This window comes from Cupressus sempervirens, chromosome 6 (genome assembly GCF_028749045.1).
Source record: "Cupressus sempervirens isolate cs-2001-9-10 chromosome 6, ASM2874904v1, whole genome shotgun sequence".
NCBI classification, from domain to species: Eukaryota; Viridiplantae; Streptophyta; class Pinopsida; order Cupressales; family Cupressaceae; genus Cupressus; species Cupressus sempervirens.
This window is the reverse complement of record NC_143123.1, coordinates 591,805,438-591,828,123: the sequence shown is the minus strand read 5'-3', so window position 1 is coordinate 591,828,123 and position 22,686 is coordinate 591,805,438. Positions and strand designations below refer to the sequence as shown.

Below are 22,686 nucleotides of genomic sequence, written 5' to 3'. Positions count from 1 at the left end.
GTTTTCCACATTTTGTTAAACTTGTTGTCGCACTAGTTGTAGAACCAGTGACTTATTTTAACTATTTACTTGTTGCAATAGAATTTAAGAATAATGGAAATCATTCCATGAGTATGGGGGCTCGATATTCATGGAATGACTAGAATTGACATGTAGTATAAGTTACTAACTAGGCACATGCAAGATTAAACAAGATAGGAGTGATCTTAGTTAAACAACAACATGACAGTGCATTAAAAATGCATGATCAGGTATAGTAGTAGACATTCTACTCAAACAAGGGGTCTATTTGATGATTGGAGACATTAAACAATGTTCATGTGAAGGTGAATCCATTGTTAATTGGGATTGGAAGTGTGTGTAGTTGAGGGATTGAGGAAACCCTAGTTCAAGGGTTTAGGAGTGCTAGTTTGGGGTTTTTGATGTTGCAGGGTATTGGAGATCAATTTCCTTTGGGATTAATCAATTAGAGAGGTAATAAGTCACTGTCCAGGAGTTTAGGTTGATTGGATGTCATTTGATGATACTTCCTTTGAAAAAATAGACAATTTTATGCATAAAAATAGACTACTAGTCAAGGGTAGTTGTGCTAATCCAAAACAAACATAAGGAAATCCATGATATGTTGTAATATACCAAATAGGACATTAGTGAGCATCATTACATTGTCAAATATATTGAGAAAAGCCAAATTCATCCCCATTTCAAGTATGCAGTAGGCCTAAAGGGCAGAGAATTGGATTGTTGGAACAATTGAGAGAGTGTTGTATTGGGGTATTGAAATTGTGTTGGAGCCTTACAATCCTTGAGTTCAAATGTTTTAAAGTTTATGAAGCCAAATCCTTCATTTAGGGAGCATTGAAGATACATGATGATGGATGTCCCACATTCTCTTTGGTATTTTTTTAGTTATTAGGTTCATTTTACAATTTAGATATTGTGGATTGCAAAAATCAGATTTCATTCTTTTAGTATTTGTGTCCATTAGTGGAAATTCAACTATTAAATTCTTTAATGTAAAAGGGACAATTTTCTTTCACTTGAACTATGTGATACAGATTCAGAAATGTTTTGTTGGTTGAAAACCATTTAATCAATTGGATATCACTAGATGAGTTATTTCAGCACGTAAATGTTTTGAGGGAATAGTAGATTTTCATTTCTCACTTTCAATGTAATGGGGAATGGGCATTAAATATCTATTTGGCATGAGGTTTTTGACATTGTGGCTTAGCTTCGATATAACTGATCACTACATTTAATAAAAATTGATATCAACTTTTCAAGGACAAGTCTTGATAATTCTTCATGAAGTAAACAGTATTTGAATTGCTAGAGTTGAACTCTAATATAGAATTTGTTGCTTATTACCTGCATTGGTTATGTTCAAATACCAAAAGAAGTGCTTGACCCAAGCCTCATTAATGTGGGGGTGGAAATTTAGGATCCTGATGGATTGTTCAAAATGCTGATCCTGATGGTATCTATAGACCATTCAATTGAACTATGTATTTGTTGTAACCTTCCTCCAGGAAGAGGATTCAATTGAACTATTCATCTAGGATTCCACATTTTGCATGCATGTCTACTAAGGCAGTTGCAACTTAAACAAATATATTCTCTCAATATATCTATTTTGTGCATATCTAGCAACCATGGCTTTTGATGACCACATTATGTTCAGGCATCCTCTCAAACAGTTCACATGACTTATCTATGCTTCCATTTTGCAAGCATGTCTCCCAAGGAAAATGCTACTACTTCATCTACACTATCTAAAAAAATCCTTTATGCTTTGATGGATGCTTATGGCTTATCCTAAAGCTCTCATTCAATAGTCATGAGATGATCAATCAAGAGGAAATAGTTAAGAGCTTGGAGTGACACAATTTTCAGATGATCATATGAAATGAAATGGGCATACGAGTATAAAGAAACTAGAAAGACATTGTGTACAAATGAAGGCATGAAATGGATGGTTTTGGAGCAGTCAGCATAGACACTCAACATTCAGTACATATCATCATTCGAGATCAAATGGATGTGTGGGATTATATGCATAGTGAATAATAAAGGAAGGAATTGAACCCTCCTTGAGGCTCACACTTGTTGAGGTCCACTTCAGCAATGGCCCTTCCTATGAAATTGTTGTCTAAAACCTTTCTAATGAGATAATGTGTTATGTGCTCTTCATCAGTGGGATGGAATGTGAATCCAGGAGGTAGTTGTACATCACCCATATCATGACTGTAACTAAAAGTTAAGAGCCTCTATTATTGAATTCTCTTCCCTATTTCCTGTAGCAAAGGAAATGAATATGGGTGATAGGGAAGAGAATTCGATAATAGAGGCTCTTTAGTTATAGTTATGATATGGGTGATGTACAACTGCCTTCTAAATTCACGTTCCATCCCACTGATGAAGAGCTGATAACACATTATCTCATTAGAAAGGTTTTAGATAGCAATTTCATAGGAAGGGCCATTGTTGAAGTGTCGACCTCAACAAGTGTGAGCCTCAAAACTTTTTTGACCAAGCATTGGACAATATTTCGACCAATGTTGTGCAATTTTCTACTAGCATTAGTCAAAATTTCAACCAATGCTTGGCAGAAATTGTGCCACCATTTCTGTGGATTTTTTGACCAACTAGTAGGTTGGTCAAAATTTTGACGAGAAAAATTTTGACCAATGGGTTGGTCAAATTTGGGTCAAAATTTTGACCAATAATGGTCAAAAAAATGACCTCAAATGTACTACTATAGGTATCTAACAACATGGCTAGGTCCTCCCCAACCAATAATAAACTTGCTACACCATTCAAGTGGGTCTTTATTCTATCCTAGGAGGATGAAATTTTGATAAATAAATCTTACTACTTGAAGCCTTAAAAATAGATTTAACTTCTCCATTAGATGAACCATACTATCTTCCTTTAAGTCAAATATGATGGCAATGTTATCTGTGAATTGGATCTCGAATATTTCCTCCTTGTTTGGAAAAAATATAATGAAGGGAAGTATTGAAGTTGATGAAAGATCGACCCCATAACTCTATAGAATCACCTACATCCAAACACCTCTCACAAAAAGAGAAAAGCAAAAAGCAATGGAGGCAAGAATTTACAAATCCATAGATGAGACATTTTTGATGAGTAAAAAGATGAATTGCTACAATCAAAAGTGAATGAATTATTACAAAGATATCAATCCTCATAAAGGAGATCAAAACCCTAAAAGGTAAAAACAAGGTTTCATGATAATATTTAATAAAAGAATTGATTATTAGATGCCTAAAGTTTCTCTTAAGTAAAATAAAGTTAGTTAGACAATATTTAATTCCCTTAAAATAAACTTAAGGAGTAGCTGAAAACCTAGAAACTACTATTGAAAGTAGATATGGGTCCTGACAACAAGGCCTAATGAGGTACCCAAGCACAACCAAATCTCTAAAAAGAGGAGAAATAGAGAAAACCACATGGGAAAATCCCTACTCCAAAAATAGATGGAAAGAATGCTAAAATAACTAGTGGAGAATTGAATAAGCCTCTAAACTAGGGAATGTCCCAAAAGATAAGAACAAAAGATGATTATGTAGAAGGCCACTAAAGCATGTAGAAGCTACAAAGCTTTGTCAAAAACTATTGATATGAAGAACCTCCACTAAAATAGAACTTGACTAGGTAGAGAAGACTATAATTTGCATGAGTTATCTTAGAAGACACTACTTGAATTGAGAGGCATACAAAGGAAAATAACTAAACTCGAAGATATAGATGGAATAAAATACCAAAGCCTAAAGAGCTGATCAATTGAACATGGAAGGCTACAATCAAAGTAGGAACAAAGTAAAAAGTGTTTATATGAAAAATGATTCATCTCACTAAAATGCATAGGTACCCAACCACTACATCCAGCTAGTACATAGGAACAAATATTGAATACATAGCTCACTCCATCAAACCAAGGAAGCATGAGGAACAACTAGAAGAACCCCCTCCCCCACCCTAATACAGACAAGGGTGAGTTGATAGGAAATCAAAAAATTGGACCAAAAGAATTGTATGTCATAGAACCACGATCAAGAAACACAAAAGAATACATATGTGTGTACGTAGGTGATCAGTCTCAGACATGTCACAAGGGTAATATCACAGAAAGGAAACTCACTAGACAAAGGAAGATGACAAAAAAAGGTGAAACATCAACCCCCAATGGCACTTTAGTCAAGGTAATGCATATACAATAAGCACAAAATATGGTGAATCCCAAGAATATAATAATTTGCATGAGTTTCCTCAGATGAATTTACTAAAATAAGAAGGAAAAAAAATACAAACAAAAATACAAAAGGAATATGACACTTTATCTCAGTACACTTACAAGAATGCAAACAAATAATGTCTATAAAGACTAGAAGAGACATATGGTAGATACAATAGATAGTACAACCCATGAAAAATCATCTAAAGCAACAATTAAATTCCCAAAATTGAAATAACCATGATATTCACCAGAATGTGAAAATGTTAAAAATTAAATAGAATGTGCTTGGAGAAAAATTAGGAAAAACAACAATTGTTAATTGAAAGATCTCTAAAATAACTTTCTAATGATATACAAAATTCCCAAATCAGATATTGGATGCTCAAGATGTGTCCCCTAGAGTGATAAATAGAACCCCTAGCTTTGACAACAGAAAAAGCCATAAAAAATACATCAAAATAGACAACTACCTATACCATTATGACAGGCTTGGAACTAGCTTTCTAGCAATATCGTGTTTGTGGAACATGGAGTTTGTATGCCTAAGATATGAGAAAAAATGTTAAGGTAGGTCCTATTGGAAATATAAGGTAGACAAGGTTACTAAGAGAGGAGGGGTGAATCAAGAACCAATAATTTTTTATCTTACTTCACCAATTAATCCTTTGTCTAATATTTTGATCTAATTGCATGCCTAAAAGAATGAAAGCAATAAAACATTCATAATACTTTGACACAAGATATGATAACCCAGATGTTGAAGTTGATGAAAGATCCACCCCATAGTACTCAAGAATCACCTACATGCAAACACCTATCACAAAAAGAGAGAAGAAAAAGCTATGGAGGCAAGAATTGCCAAATCCATAGACAAGACATTCTTAATGAGCAAAAAGATAGATTTCTATAATCAACAATGAAAATGTCTCAATTACAAATAAATGAGAGATCGTCCTTATAAAGGAGATCGAAACCATAAAATAGGTCTAACCTAGGTTGCATCATAATAACTAATAAAATAATTAATTATTAGATGCCTAAAGTTTAGCTTAAGCAAACTAGAGTTAATTAGAAAAATATCTAATTACTCTAATACCCCACTTAAGATAAACTTAGGGAGTAGCTAAAAACTAGAAACTACTACAGAAAGTAGAATTTGGGTCCTGGCAACAAAGCCTAATGAGATACCTAAGCACAACTAAATCTTTGAAAAGAGGAGAAATAGAGAAAACCACTTGGGAAAAACTCTACTCCAAAAAGAGATGGAAAAACATGCTAAAAGAAACTAGTGAAGGACTAAAGAAGCCTCCAAATTAGGGAATGTCGTAGAAGATATGAATGAAAGATGATCATAAATAACACTACTAAAGCATGTAGAAGTTGTAAAGCTCTGTCAAAAGTAATTTTTGATATGAAGAACGTCCACTGAAGCAGAACCTAACCAGGGAGAGAAGACTATAATCTACATCAAACCAAGAGGCACACAAAGGAAAACAATAGAACTTGAAGATACATATGACATAAAACGTCAAAGCCTAAAGAGCCAATCAAACACACAAATTTAGCATGAGAAACAACAAAGGAACTCCCCTAATGTAGACAAGGGTGAGGTGACAGCTAAGTGGAAAAGTGGGCAAAAGAATTGCATGTCAAAGAACCATGATCAAGATGCACATAACATTACATATGTGTGTATTGAGGTGATCAATCTTAGACATGTCATGAGGCTAATATCATGGAAGGGACACTCATTGGACAAAGGAAGATAACAAAAAAAGACAAAATATCGACCCCCTATGGTACTTTATCAAAGTAGTGCATGTACAGTAAGGCACAGGACATAATGAATCCCAAGAATACAATAATTTGCACAAGTGTCCTCAGATGACATTGCTTGAATCAAAAGGAAAAATAAGGCAAACCAATTGAAACAAAGATACATATGCAATATGGAACTTTACCTTAGTACATTTGCAAGAATGCATACAAATTATGTCTAATAGACCAAAAGAGACATAGTCTAATACAATATATAATACAAGTCATGACAAACCATCTGAAGTAATGAAATCAATCCCTTCACTTTAAGCAACCAAGATATCCACTAGAATGCAAAAATTCAAAAGACTAAAGAGAATATATCTAGAGTAGAATTTGGGAAAACAACTAGCATCACTAAAAAGATCTCATAAAGATCTTCCAATGATATAGAGAAGTCCTAAATCAGAGATAAGATGCTCAAGATATGTCTCCTAGAGTGCACAATTGTACCTGTGACTTTGACAATAGAAAAAGCCATCAAAATTGAAAACTAACTATACCACTGTGACGAGCTCAAAACTAGCATTACAGTGATATCTCATTTTTGGAAAACAAAGTCTATATGCCTAAGATATGAGCAAAAATGCAAAGGTAGGTCCAAATAGAGCACAAGGAGGTGACAAGAAAGTTGATGCAATGTTGATGTGGTACTAATATCAAAAAGTGAAGAGCCCAAATTTGATGGAAAAATGACCGTTGACGCAAAAAAATGCCAAAAAAAAACCCGTATTAGAAAAAATTTGAGCATCGAAAACAAGATAGAGATGTGAAAATAATCTCACTAGTAAAAGAGTAGGTGCCAAAATTAAAATTTGATGGCCAATGAAGATCATGAGTTAAAAATATTAAACACCAAATTTGCATGTAAAAAAATGTAATATTGCACACCACTAAGGAATATCACAACCACTAATCAAGGGCCAAACCATAGTCCATGGACTTAGATGAACTAAATTTCCAAACCACAATGAGTAAAACCAGTGGGTTTGCCAAAAAACAACAGTTCTAAGAAACCACCAAACATTGGAAAAACCACCAAAAAGAAAGTGACTACTGACTTTCTAACCAAAGGCCAACACATATCCATGTGGGTTGCTTCCAAGAAAATGGCATGAGAGCCAAAAATTGTAGTGCTTCCTCCAAAATTTTGCATCACTCACATGAAACAAATCTACTCTTGCATATGCTAATAATGTGTTGACTATAAGAGGAGTCTTTGAGTAGACTTGGCGTGCGAGTCTATATAAAATGTGGCAAGAGGAGGCCCTTCTCCAATAAAAAATTGTGTGCTCTTCTCAATGAAAAATTGATAATCACCACCAATCTCATAGTCTCGTTAAAGCCCTCTAATAATAGCACTGATGTTAAGGAAGAAAATCCCAATGGAGAAGGAGAGCACAAAACCTCAACATGCCACATTGATCCAAAAAATGTCAAATTTATGGAATTACCATTGGTTGTTAGCTCCTCCAATTAAATAAAAACTCTAGAACAAAACTTGCAATGCCTCCACCTTGGAAAAATGGCAAGCACATGGAATTAAGTGCTAATAAACACCTAAGGCACATGGTGAAGGTGCATGTATAGTGTCATAATCCCAAAAATTTCACACTGAACAGGCATGGGAGCAGTAATTCCAATGTTATAGATTTTGTCCATGGTGTCTCTCCATACTTCTTTGTCTTTGTTGGGTGAGCAAGCCCTGCAAATGCCTTAGGCTACCCAAGAGTGGCGTAGAAAGCTCTGGACTATAGTCTTTAGAGAGCAAGGCTCAAGCTAGAGCCAGAAGATAAGCTGTGTTTCCCTAAGTCATGGTTGCACCCTCTATACTAAGCCTTAATCTCAAAAGACACATGCATCTAGCTCTGTGACGCCTTCTCTTCAATTTTTAAATAAAAAAAGTGCATGGAGATTGATATTCCAAAAAATTGTATTAATTTTGTGATAAATAAAATCAAAAAATTATCGCATCATTTTGTGTGCCCAGGTCAAAAATGGCCTTGGTGCAAAACACATTTTGCCTTAGATTTCAACATCATCCAAAATGGACATATCTTATATGGAAATGGGGGTTTTTGAGCATTTTGAGATCAATGGTGATGTCCATTTAAGCTCAAAGTACTCTGAAAAAAGGATCCCCCCCAGATCCAATACAAAATACTTATAAAAGATTAGATCTAAAAATCGATGCCAAATCTCTCAAGAATGCATGAAGATCTGGAGCCTTGATACCATGTTGAAGTTGATGAAAGATCAACCTTGCATCTCCCAAGAATCACCTGCATGCAAACAACTGTCACAAAAAGAGAGAAGCAAAAGCTATGGAGGCAGGAATTGCCAGATCCATAGACGAGACATTCTTGATGAGAAAAAAGATAGAATTCTATAATCAACAATGAAAATGTATCAATTAAAAATAAATGAGAGATCATCCTTATAGCAGATATTGAAACCCTAAAAAAGGTCTAACCTAGGTTGCATCATAATAACTAATAAAAAAATTAATTATTAGATGCCTAAAGTCTAGCTTAAGAAAACTAGAGTTATTTAGAAAATATTTAATTACTCTAACACCAGAAACCTTCCAATTAGAAAGTAAAACTGAGGTGGGGATAATACCCACAAGCTTTAGTACTGCTGTATAAAGTTAACCTATTAAGGCTTACAATTGACCACTTTTGGTGATCTACCTTGTTAGGAGCAATAAGGACAGTGAGGTCCACCTTATTACAGGATTTACAAACATACAATGAAGTATGCACTTGGTTAGGAGATTTAGCAAAGACTGTTAAGTCTACTCTTTTAAAGGATTTGACTAATGCACCTATTAGGAATAACCAATTGCTAATCTCTGATCCACAACTCTAATTTTCTGGTTGAGATTCCTTGTATTGCAATGATCACTTGGCTATGATAGATAAATCTCTGATGTCCCTTATATTGCTTGTAGTCTTCTTTAATTCGAACTCATGTACTTCATAATATTCTTCAATAATATGTTTGGATATGATACAATACATTACATATATACCAATCCAAATAACAACTTACTTGAGTTAGCTACACTACCAATTCCATCATAATTCACAAAGTTGACCCAACTGTTGTAACTTTGGTTCTAAAGACAAACTCGGTGACATTTTGATACATGGAAAACACTGTCAACACTCAAAAAAATTTGGCACTCAGTTGAACTTGAAGTTCGGTCCATACTAATCTCTTCTAAGTAACTCAAACTCAGTCAGCACTATGTGACTCAGTGAACACTAAAAAACTCGGTAGTTGTTGAATCATTCAGTTGACACTACATGACTTGGTCAACATTAGATTCACATTGTTAACATTGTGAGCTCAATAGATATAGTAGAACTTGGTTAACATATCAAAGCTTATTTAACACTACTATCTTCTTCAATTCTGTTGAATAGCTTAGTAGCCTCTGCTACACTTGGTTTGCACTATACATAGTCTTTGAAGCTCAGTAAACACTCTATGGCTTGGCAAACTGTAATGCCCCGCCAAGGGATCCAAAGAATTAACCTAGAATTTCACTAAGTTTGGTAACTTTTTTTTTTTTCTTTCAAAATAACATGAAAGTAAATACGTATATAACTTATTCACAATAATGGAAGCAATAGCAATGTCCATCTATAGAGTAAACATAACATACACCACAGATTACATTCTTTAAGTTCCCTTAACGTTGAATTACATACATGAATCCATCTAGTAAAACAACCACAAGAAATAATAATGATAAGTCCAATGTTCATACATTACATTTCCAAATGCTCAATCATCCACTGTACATGTCACAGGGTATGAAGGCTTAAAAGAATATACATATGTGAAATAAGGTACATCATCCTATCCTAATCCATGATACATCAAAGTAAAGATAATCACATGATACACATGATACATCACCATAGAAGTCATACACATCCATCATAAAGATCAAACAAAATAAACTAAGTGCATGGTTCCTCCCAACCGTTAATAGCATCATTAGACCATCGTGGGCCCTAGCCATCCCTCCGTGCTTAACATCCCAAATCACCAAAGAGATCATCGGCATTAACATAGTAGGAATGTCACTCCTAATAGATACAACATCATATGTAGAAAGTAATCTAACATGCATATATAAGCATAAGATAACATCATCTAACATATGCTAATCATCAATGAAAGGATACATATCCACCATCAACAAAGACACTTCAGCCACGATGTCTCAATGAATCTCAAATGACAAGAGTGGAAAATACACTACCACCCGACCGCGTGGTACCTAAGTGGTCCACTCCCACCGTGCTGAGGAGATAATCTCAAGTCCCAAATAGGCTATCGAAATCACATAGCACAAGTCTCTAAAGTCTAGGAATCCTAAAAGTATACTAACTCAAAGGTTCCAATCACAAAACAGACATCTCCTTCCTAGAGGCACACAATGACATGTAGGAACCTACTATGCAAGCGGGAAAGTGTCATCGCATTTATCTCGTACAAGTTACCCTGGCAGTTAGCTAAATTCCACGGGTCCATACAAATCTCATGCGGCCACTAGTATCCTCTCATACTGATAAGGCATACTATGGAATGCAAGGTCGCAACCATGCGTTCTCACTACTCCCATCCTAGCCTATACAAGCACTCAAGGCATGGGCGAGAACCAAAAACTCTTATCTTTTTAGGTTCATTCAGTTAGTATTAAGTGTGAATGTTATCACTTATTAATCCAACTTACAATGAGTTACCCTAGCAGCCTCTTAGGGCCTCGACCCCCATTGCAAGCCACTTTCCGACACTACATGCAGACATCCTACCCTAATGCTCATGGTATCATAAATCATCAAGATCACCAAAGAAAATCCATAATAAAATCATCGAATATCCACAATAAGAATCATCAAATATCATCAAATTTCCATGATAAAATCATCAAATATGCATAAAAACATCAAATCTCCATGAGCAACATCCATAAAAAATCATGACCACAACAGCTCTCTATTGGCAACTAAAGTATCACTGATAATCAAGTATCCAATGGTTCTCAATAACCAAAATATATCTCAATCATACTGATCGAAGACTCCAAAAATGGTTGAGTCAAACATGTCACAACATTACATCATTAAGAATAAATCCACATATCAGTCCCATCATGGTGACTAGAATATAACCAAGGATAACTGATCGATGACCAAAAATAATGGTTAAGTCAAGGGTCTCAAACATAAGAATCTCAACTTTAACAATCAGTAATCACAACCAATACATAGAGCATTCCATCACATAATCATGGTTGGGTTTATAAAGATCGAGAATAAAACATCATCATGACATCACAATCACAAAACCCCCACGCCTCTGGCAGACATCCTATACTGGTCAACACTAGTCAACCCAAAATCCAAAACATTAGTATTAGGAATACACAATGTAAACACATGTTTTGGTTTTGCTAAGTTTTCAAATTTGAATGTAAAAGTCTCGGTTTACGTTTCCCAAATTTAGAGAAAGAATTTGAAGGAACGTTTTGTACGTATTTCCATGTATTGTTTTTGGATGGATAAAAGTTTTCCTTTATAAGTTTAAAATCCAATTTCCAATTATAATATTTTGTTGAAATCGTTCCCCACCAACTTTTAATTAAATTTCATATACTTTATATATTTTATAATTTAAAACTATTAATTAAATCTTAATAATTAAATTATAAAATTATAAAATTATTCATCATTATTAAAGATGAATTCCTAATTTTTTTATCAAATAATTTTAAATCTTTTAATAACATATTTACATATTACATATATACATATATATATATTTATATTTAAATATATATATACATACATATATAATATATAAATATTTATTATTTCATAAAATCGAATTAACAATTTCATTTTACACCATATATCATATGAAAATTAAATAACAATGCAAATCGATTTTCATAAACATTTTATGCCACATAAACATTTTTTAAAAAAAGCATATCACATGACATAAAATGTGTTTTGAAAAAAAACACATAACTCCATTTATATACTGTTGCCGTGGCACGCAGAGCTCTGCGGTCGCAGGCTTGCAGCAACAGCGGGTACGTAGTACCTGCGACGGTAGGTACTCTGCACCCGGCAAAGCGCGTGGGGTACGGGTACTGTCCCTCCCACTGCGCATAAACAATTATATATTTTTTTTCCAATGCGATTTTTTTTTTAATAACATTTTTTTTATAAAAAACATTCTCATGCTAAATTAATATGAATCTCTACTGCGATTTGATATTCGATTCTTCAATTAAATATATATATATACATATGTATATATATATGTACATATACGAATTTTATATCACAGTATATGTATAAATAATGCATATATATATATAGATATAATATATATAGATATAGATATAATATATATATATATATATATATATAGATATAGATATAGATATAATATATATATATATATATATATATATATATATATATATATATATATATGTTTGCAGATTTAAAAATATAAACATATAAATACACAATATATTCTAATTCTCAGAATTTTCTTATAAACTTTTAAATCCCAAATTTATCCAATAATCTAATGGATTTGGTCATGAGTTTAAACCCTAGCCCCGTTATCCTTTCAGATCTATGCATACAAAATTCTTAGACAAATAACTACTCAAATATACAATAGAAACATGAAATTCCTCAGAAGACATATGGAAGACACGAAGAAGACAGGAATGAATAATGAGGAAATAGCATAAGTAAAATCACAAGAATCTACCCGGATTCTAATGCTAATTCACTCTTCCTCAAAAAACCCGCAGAACAAGCTCCCTTCTTCAAAATTCTTGAATCCTCCAATGCTCCAATTGCTCTCCACACTATCCACGCTATATCTAAGCTTTTAAGGATGCCTGAATATAAAGAGCTCTCAGGAAACCTCTAGAATGCTTCTAGAAATAGCTGGAAGGTGTCACCCACTAAGCATGGGTCTTTTTCCAACCTTTTTGATGAGTCATAGGGTTGTAGACACCATGTGCTCAATTGATGCACTAACCTCTGTGTTGTTGACACATGAGAAATAGAGAACTGTGTTAATTCCCATGCAAGCTTATAACTCCAATTACTTTTTAAATAATTTCCATTTAAATATTTATAACTCCCATTTTAATTTTATAACTTTTATTTTAATTTTTATAAATTTTATTATTATTATTTGTTTATTAATTTATTAGTATTTTATAATTATTATTTATTTTAATTTCTAATTTTCTTTTATTTAATTCTTTTCTCCCAATTAATTCTCCTTTAATTAATTATAATCAAAATATCAAAGATCATGATATTTAATTTTCTCAAATAATTAATTTATTAATTAAATCTATTTGTTGAGACTTAATTAATAAAAAATTCACCATAGACCTCCAAGATAAAATATGAAAACCCATCATAGGACAATTCATACAAAATCAGTCTAAAAGATTAAAAATCACGAAATATGTCATCCGACACATTCAGTGGGTACTCAACTCTGATACTTGTCCTAACTCACTAGGACAAATGGTTTTAGGGTTTGAGATTTGGACTTGAGAATTTATCTCCCCTCTCTTATCATTGAGATAGTATAATAGGGTACGCTCATCCTGGCAATTCAGGGAAGTCAATACCCGGTACCTGCAACCTGTAGAAAAACCATGCATGTACATACAATATATATATATAGTGCTAAGCTAAACAGGCAATGGCAGGAAATGGTGCATCATGTAGATCCCAACTAAGCAGGTAACTATGACTCCCTTCCTTAACCACATCAAAAATGTCATACAATAAGAAAACACGCACACCATACACATGCAAGTATGGGGTAAGTATCCATAATAAAACACATGAGATAATAAACCATCTAACTAATCATAAAAAATAACTGAAAACAATATAATGATCATCATACATACATGAAATGTAAAGTCTAAATGATCTCATCATATAACAACTGAATCCATAACATAATGTCTGATAGTGTCAAAACAATACCACTAATCCATTAACATAAAGCTAGTCTATCATAGTCTGATAATAATAGCAATAATATGTCCAGAAAAGATGTGGACGAGGGTAGGCACTACATCCACCCCCCCTTGGATTAGGCTTACTCCTGGAAGCCTACAAACAAGTAGGGATATAACTCCCTCAATCTAGCTGCATCCTCCCAAGTAGCTGAAGAATCATCAGTAGGGTCCCATTGGATCCTTACCTGCTCGATGGTTCGACCCCTGAGGTTCAACCCCCGCTGCTTCAGAATATGAATCGGCTCCAAAGCTAGCTGCCTGTCCTCTACCTGCAATGCATTCCAATCAAGAACATGCACAATATCAAGAATGTACTGCATAAGCATTGAAACATGGAAAACATCATGAATGCGAGCTAGGCTGGGTAGTAGAGCAAGGCGGTAAGCAACTGGGCCAATCCTCTCTAGAATCTCGAATGGTCCCACAAAACGAGGTGCTAGCTTAGAACCCTTTCCATAACGGATTGGACTCTTTCGCGATCGCACTCTCAAGAAAACCTTATCTCCCGCTGCAAACTGCTTATCAATCCTATGAGCATCAGCATACTTCTTCTGCCTATCATGTGCCGTAGTCAAATGCTCGTGGATACGCACTACCTATTGCTCCATATCATGAAGCATCTCAAGACCCAACAGGATGCGATCCTCAAGGTTGTCCCAACTCAAGGGTGTATGACAAGGACGACCATATAATGTCTGAAAAGGTGCCATGCCAATAGAACTATGATACCCATTGTTGTAAGAAAACTCCACTAGATAGAGATAGTCCTCCCAATATGTCTGCCTATCCATCACATACATCTGTAACATATCCTCCAAAACTTGATTCACCCTCTTTGTTTGACCATCAGTCTCTGGATGATATGTCAAACTGAAGTTTAACTGCGCTCCAAGCTCATGCTGCAACGATGTCCAGAATGCAGATGTGAATACAAGATCCCTGTCAGAAATGATCTTTCTAGGAATACCATGTAATCTCACAATGTCACGCATGAAGACATTAGCTACAGAAGCTGTTGTGTAAGGAGACCTGATGGGTGAAAAATGTGCCACCTTAGTCAACCGATCAACAGTGACCATGATAGCATCATGAAGACGAATAGCCATAGGTAATCCTATAATGAAATCCATAGAGATGATATCCCACTTCCAAGATGGAATGAGATTTGGCTGCAAAAGTCCAGCCGGGTGCTGGTGTTCTGCCTTGACTCTCTAACACTCAAGACACCTAGCCACAAAATCAGCAATATCTTGCTTCATTCTGAACCAAAATAACAAATGTCTCAAATCAGCATGCATCTTCTTAACACCTAGATGTGCTGAGTACGATGTACGATGGGCTTCTGCTAGAATCAAGGTGCAAAGCTCATCCAGTAATGGCACATAAATCCTACCCAAATGTCTCAAAAGACCATTTGATTCTCGAACATAACCTGCAAACTTACCTTCCAAGGGTCTTCTTGAATCTATCTCTCTGCACACTTCTTGATACCATGAATCCGTAGGAAGTGCCTGAAGAATCCGACTCCTCAAATCGACACTAAGAGTCATAGATGATACCACATGTCTCCTGCGACTCAAAGCATCTGCCACCACATTCTCCTTACCTTGAATGTACTTAACCTCAAAATCATACTCGCATAGAAACTCCATCCATCGTCTCTGGCGAGCATTCAAATTAGGTTGAGTAAAAATATACTGAAGACTGCGGTGATCGTTGTGTAGCTCAAATCTGTGCCCCAACAAGAAATGTCTCCATCTTGTCAAAGCATGAACTACTGCTGCTAACTCAAGATCATGCGTAGGATAATTTAACTCATGATCCTTGAGCTTGCGTGATTCATACGCTATCACCCATCCATTCTGCATCAATACTGCCCCAATCCCTTCAAGAGAAGCATCTGTACACACCATAAAATCTCCCTCTGGATCAGGTATTGCTAAAATTGGTGCACTAGTCAAAATCTCCTTGAGCTTTTGAAATGCTTCCTCACATTTCTCTATCCACACAAACTTCTGTCCTTTCCTCTGAAGAGAAGTGATAGGATGTGCTATCTTAGAGAAGTTCTGGACAAATCTGTGATAATAACCTGCTAGGCCCATGAAACTACGAATCTCTAACATGTTAGTCGATGTCGGCCAATCTATTATCACCCAAATCTTTGCAAGATCCACCGAAATACCATCACCTGAGATGACATGCCCTAAATACTGAATCTCTGATTTGAAGAATTTGCACTTAGCTGCATTAGCATAAAGCTGATTGTCTCTCAAACACTGCAATACCAACCGCAGGTGTTCCTCATGCTCCTTCCAATTCTTAGAGTATATCAATATATCATCAAGAAACACAAGTACAAACTTGTCAAGATATGATCAAAATACACCATTCATCAAACTCATGAACACTGATGGAGCGTTAGTCAACCCAAAAGGTACCACTGTGAACTCATAATCCCCATAGCGAGTTCAAAAATTGATCTTATGAATGTTAGCTTCCTTAATGCGAAGTTGGTGGTATCCTGACTTAAGGTCAATCTTGGAGAATACTGTAGCTCCCTTGATCTGATCAAATAAGTCATCAATCCTAGGCAAAGGATACCTGTTCTTAATAGTCACCTTATTCAACTGTCTGTAGTCGATGCAAAGGTGCAAAGAACCATCTTTCTTCTTCACAAAGAGCACTGGAACTCCCCATGGTGATACACTAGGTCGAATGCTCCCTTTGGCTAGAAGTTCCTCTAGCTGAAGACGTAGCTCACCTAGTTCCTGTGTAGTCATGTGATAAGGAGCTTTAGAGATAGGCTTCGCTCCAAGAATTAGATCAATGCTAAAATCGATATCCCTCTTTGGAGGCATGCCTGGAATCTCACTTGGAAAAACATCTGCATACTCCTGCAAAATCGGGTGATCTAAAGTCTTCCTCATAGGATCTTCCTCATCAAGATCATTTACCATAACAAAAAATACTTGACATCCCTTACGAAAACTTCACTTCATTTGCATAGTAGAAATCATCCGCAGAGATATAGGCCTTGGTATCCCAACTATCTTCACATCTTTCCCTTGGTCATCTTGGCACATAATAATCTTCTTCCTGCAATCTATATTGGCTTTATGAGTTCCAAGCCAATCCATGCCTAAAACCACATCATAGGAACCAAGGGGTATGAATCGAAGATCCACTATAGAAACAAAGCTTCCTAAGCTAAGCCCACACTTATGAACTACAGAGTTCGTGGAGACCTTGATACCTGAGGCTAGTTCCACTTGCCAACCATGATCTTGCTTCACCGCATCCATCTTACACTTAGAAACTATAGATGGTGAAATAAATGAATCTGTAGCTCCTGAATCAAATAATACTGAAAGAGATATACCTCGAATAGCACCTGTGGTCTCAACCACTCTTCCCTAATGATCCACCTGACGGTGGTCAACTGCTGCAAATACTCTATGAGTTCTACTTGCATCACCAATTGTAGGCTCTAAAGCTATAGGCCTAGGTCCTGAAAACTGAGGTGCTCCCTGTGGACACTGAGCTACATAATGACCAATCCATCCACATGAAAAACATTCTGTATTCCTACCAGATCCTCTACCCATAGGTGGTACATTTGATTGCTGACGGTTGTTCCTACTAACAAACGACTAACTACTCTGAGCTGGTTGATTGGGCTGATTTTGTTTATTGCATTGAGCATTGCAGTTGTTCTTAAAGTTGGAACCTTTGCCACCACCTTGAGCCTGAGAATTGAATCCCTTCTGCTATTGCGTCTGCTGAGACTGCTGCTGAAACTGTTTTCCCTTAGAAAAGAAAGGCTTCTTATTACCACCTGAATTGAAGTTGCCTTTAGATCCTGATGCTGCTGGCGCTCCAACAAAACCACCTTGACCAAGGTTGACACTTTGCTCAACAAGGATTGCTCGATGTACCGCATCCTTGAGGGTTTTTGGCTCAAATACTTTGACACCCCCAATAATACGATTGTTCAAACCCCTAATAAAGTGTTGTGTCAACCGAGCTGAATTTTCACTGAACCCGGAAAAAGACATGAGCTCATAAAACTTACGCTCATACTCAGTCACTGACATAGTGTATTGCTTGAGATTATGAAATTCATCTGCCCTTTGATGTTTCCATTCCTCTGGTAGGAATCGTTCTCGAAAACTCTCTAAGAATAGTTCCCAAGTGACACTTCTCATATTGATCCCCAGCTTCTTCTCCTCAATTGTCCACCAAGTGGCCCCAAAATTCTCTAAATTGGTGATCGCAAATCTTGCCTTAACATTGCTGTCAAAGTCCTGCATAGCAAAAATCCTGTCGAGAGATATAAGCCACTACTCAGCCACATAACCAGAACCTTGTCCATTGAAAGGCTTAACCTTGGATCTTGAAAGATCCTTCATCTGAGTGGACACAATGGACCTCTGACAATCCTTCTGAGGACTTCTAGATCTGGTTCTATGCTCTTGTTCTGTCTGATGCACTTTAGGCTGTTCTTAAATAGGAGGTAGACGTTCTAGAATAGTCTGCATCAACTATCTCAGACCAACTTCCTCAGACTCAGCTTGGTCCTTTCTACGGCTCTCTTCCTGCTGCCTATTAGAGTGCTCTTCCCTGCTCTCTATACGATCCGATCCCTCATGGGCACTGACGGTTCTGCCACGACCACAGCCTCTTCCATGACCTCTACCACGACCTCTAACAGAACACCTAGTCCCAGATACCATCCTACAACAGTACAAAGTACTATTACAATCGAAAGACACATGTCTGTAATAGACTAAGTTTAGTCCTATGTTTAGGTCTAAGTAAAATTTCAGTTTTGACAACTAAGTGTTGAAGTATGAAAAATATACAAGTAACAGTTCAAGTCTTGTTTCCAGTTCACCTAGTTTCAAGTTGAAAAGATACACTTAATAGTTCAAGTTCTAGTTGTTCCAAAATTCCCAGAGCTCCCAATGTAGAAACTCGGGCTCTGATACCAAATGTAATGCCCCGCCAAGGGATACAAAGAATTAACCTAGAATTTCACTAAGTTTGGTAACTTTTTTTATTTTTCTTTAAAAATAACATGAAAGTAAACACCACATATAACTTATTCACAATAACGGAAGCAATAGCAATGTCCATCTAAAGAGTAAACATAACATACACCACAAATTACATTCTTTAAGATCCCTTAACGTTGAATTACATACATGAATCCATCTAGTACAACAACCACATGAAATAATAATGATAAGTCCAATGTTCATACATTACATTTCCAAATGCTCAATCATCCACTGTACATGTCACAGGGTATGAAGGCTTAAAAGAATATACATATGTGAAATAAGGTACATCATCTCATCCTAATCCATGATACATCAAAGTAAAGATAATCACATGATACACATGATACATCATCATAGAAGTCATATACATCCATCATAAAGATCAAAAAAAATAAACTAAGTGCACGGTTCCTCCCAACCGTTAATAGCATCATTAGACCATCGTGGGCCCTAGCCATCCCTCCGTGCGTAACATCCCAAATCACCGACAAGATCATCGGCATTAACATAGTAGGAATGTCACTCCTAATAGATACAACATTATATGTAGAAAGTAATCTAACATGCATATATAAGCATAAGATAACATCATCTAACATATGTTAATCATCAATGAAAGGATACATATCCACCATCACGAAGGACGCTTCAGCCACGATGTCTCAATGAATCTCAAATGATAAGAGTGGAAAATACACTACCACCTAACCGCATGGTACCTAAGTGGTCCACTCCCACAGTGCTGAGGAGATAATCTCAAGTCCTAAACAGGCTATCAAAATCACATAGCACAAGTCTCTAAAGTCCAGGAATCCTAAAAGTATACTAACTCAAAGGTTCTAATCACAAAACAGACATCTACTTCCCAGAGGCACACAATGACATGTAGGAACCTACTATGCAAGCGGGAAAGTGTCATCGCATTTATCTCGTACAAGTTACCCTGACAGTTAGCTAAACTCCACGAGTCCATACAAATCTCATGCGGCCACTAGTATCCTCTCATACTGACAAGGCATACTATGGAATGCAAGGTCACAACCATGCGTTCTCACTACTCCCATCCTAGCCTATACAAGCACTCAAGGCATGGGCGAGAACCAAAAACTCTTATCTTTTTAGGTTCATTCAGTTAGTATTAAGTGTGAATGTTATCACTTATTAATCCAACTTACAATGAGTTACCCTGGCAGCCTCTTAGGGCCCCGGCCCCCATTGCAAGCCACTTCCCGACACTACATGCAGACATCCTACCCTAATGCTCATGGTATCATAAATCATAGAGATCACCAAAGAAAATTCATAATAAAATCATCAAATATCCACAATAATAATCATCAAATATCCATGATAAAATCATCAAATATGCATAAAAGCATCAAATCTCCATGAACAACATCCATAGAAAATCATGACCACAACAGCTCTCTATTGACAACTAAAGTATCATTGATAATCAAGTATCCAATGGTTCTCAATAACCAAAATATATCTCAATCATACTGATCGAAGACTCCAAAAATGGTTGAGTCAAACATGTCACAACATGACATCATTAAGAATAAATCCACATATTAGTCCCATCATGGCGACTAGAATATAACCAAGGATAATTGATCGATGACCAAAAATAATGATTAAGTCAAGGGTCTCAAACATAAGAATCTCAACTTTAACAATCAGTAATCACAACCAATACATAGAGCATTCCATCACATAATCATGGTTGGGTTTATAAAGATCGAGAATAAAACATCATCATGACATCACAATCACAAAACCCCCAAGCCTCTGGTAGACATCCTATACTGGTCAACACTAGTCAACCCAAAACCCAAAACATTAGCATAAGGAATACACAATGTAAACACATGTTTTGGTTTTGCTAAGTTTTCAAATTTGAATGTAAAAGTCTCGGTTTATATTTTCCAAATTTAGAGAAAGAATTTGAAGGAACGTTTTGTACGTATTTCCATGTATTGTTTTTGGATGGATAAAAGTTTTCCTTTATAAGTTTAAAATCCAATTTCCAATTATAATATTATGTTGAAATCGTTCCCCACCAACTTTTAATTAAATTTCATATACTTTATATATTTTATAATTTAAAACTATTAATTAAATCTTATAATTAAATTATAAAATTATAAAATTATTCATCATTATTAAAGATGAATTCCTAAATCTTTTATCAAATAATTTTAAATCTTTTAATAACATATTTACATATTACATATATACATACATATATATATATATATATATATATATTTATTTATTTATTTATTTATATTTATATTTAAATATATATATATATACATACATATATAATATATAAATATTTATTATTTCATAAAATCGAATTAACAATTTCGTTTTACATCATATATCATATGAAAATTAAATAACAATGCAAATCGATTTTCATAAACGTTTTATGCCACATAAACGTTTTTATAAAAAAGCATATCACATGACATAAAATGTGTTTTGAAAAAAAACACATAACTCCATTTATATACTGTTGTCGTGGTACGCAGAGCTCTGCGATCGCAGGCTTGCGGCAACAGCGGGTACGTAGTACCTGCTAACGTCATAGTACCTATGACGACGAGTACTCCGCACCTGGCAAAGCGCGTGGGGTACGAGTACTGTCCCTCCCACTGCGCATAAACAATTATATTTTTTTTTCCAATGCGATTTTTTTTTTAATAACATTTTTTTTATAAAAAACGTTCTCATGCGAAATTAATATGAATCTGTACTGCGATTTGATATTCGATTCTTCAATTAAATATATATATACATATATATATATATATATATGTATATGTACATATACAAATTTTATATCACAGTATATGTATAAATAATGCATATATATATATATATATATAGATATAATATATATATATATGTTTGCAGATTTAAAAATATAAACATATAAATACACAATATATTCTAATTCTCAGAATTTTCTTATAAACTTTTAAATCCCAAATTTATCCACTAATCTAATGGATTTGGTCATGAGTTTAAACCCTAGCCCCGTTATCCTTTTAGATCTATGCATATAAAATTCTCAAACAAATAACTACTCAACTATACAATAGAAACATGAAATTCCTCAGAAGACACGAAGAAGACAGGAATGCATAATGCAGAAATAGCATAAGTAAAATCACAAGAATCTACCCGGATTCTGATGCTAATTCACTCTTCCTCAGAAAACCCGCAGAACAAGCTCCCTTCTTCAAAATTCTTGAATCCTCCAATGCTCCAATTGCTCTCCACACTATCCATGCTATATCTAAGCTTCTAAGGATGCCTGAATATAAAGAGCTCTCAGGAAACCTCTAGAATGCTTCTAGAAACAGCTGGAAGGTGTCACCCACTAAGCATGGGTCTTTTTCAAACCTTTTTGATGAGCCATAGGG

General features: G+C 35.2%; 1 pseudogene; it reads left to right on the top strand.

Annotated features, from left to right (window-relative positions):
• LOC149553637 (protein argonaute PNH1-like) overlaps positions 1-21,922 on the top strand; it is a 72,896-nt pseudogene extending 50,974 nt beyond the window's left edge.
• The last annotated feature ends 764 nt before the right edge of the window (positions 21,923-22,686 follow it).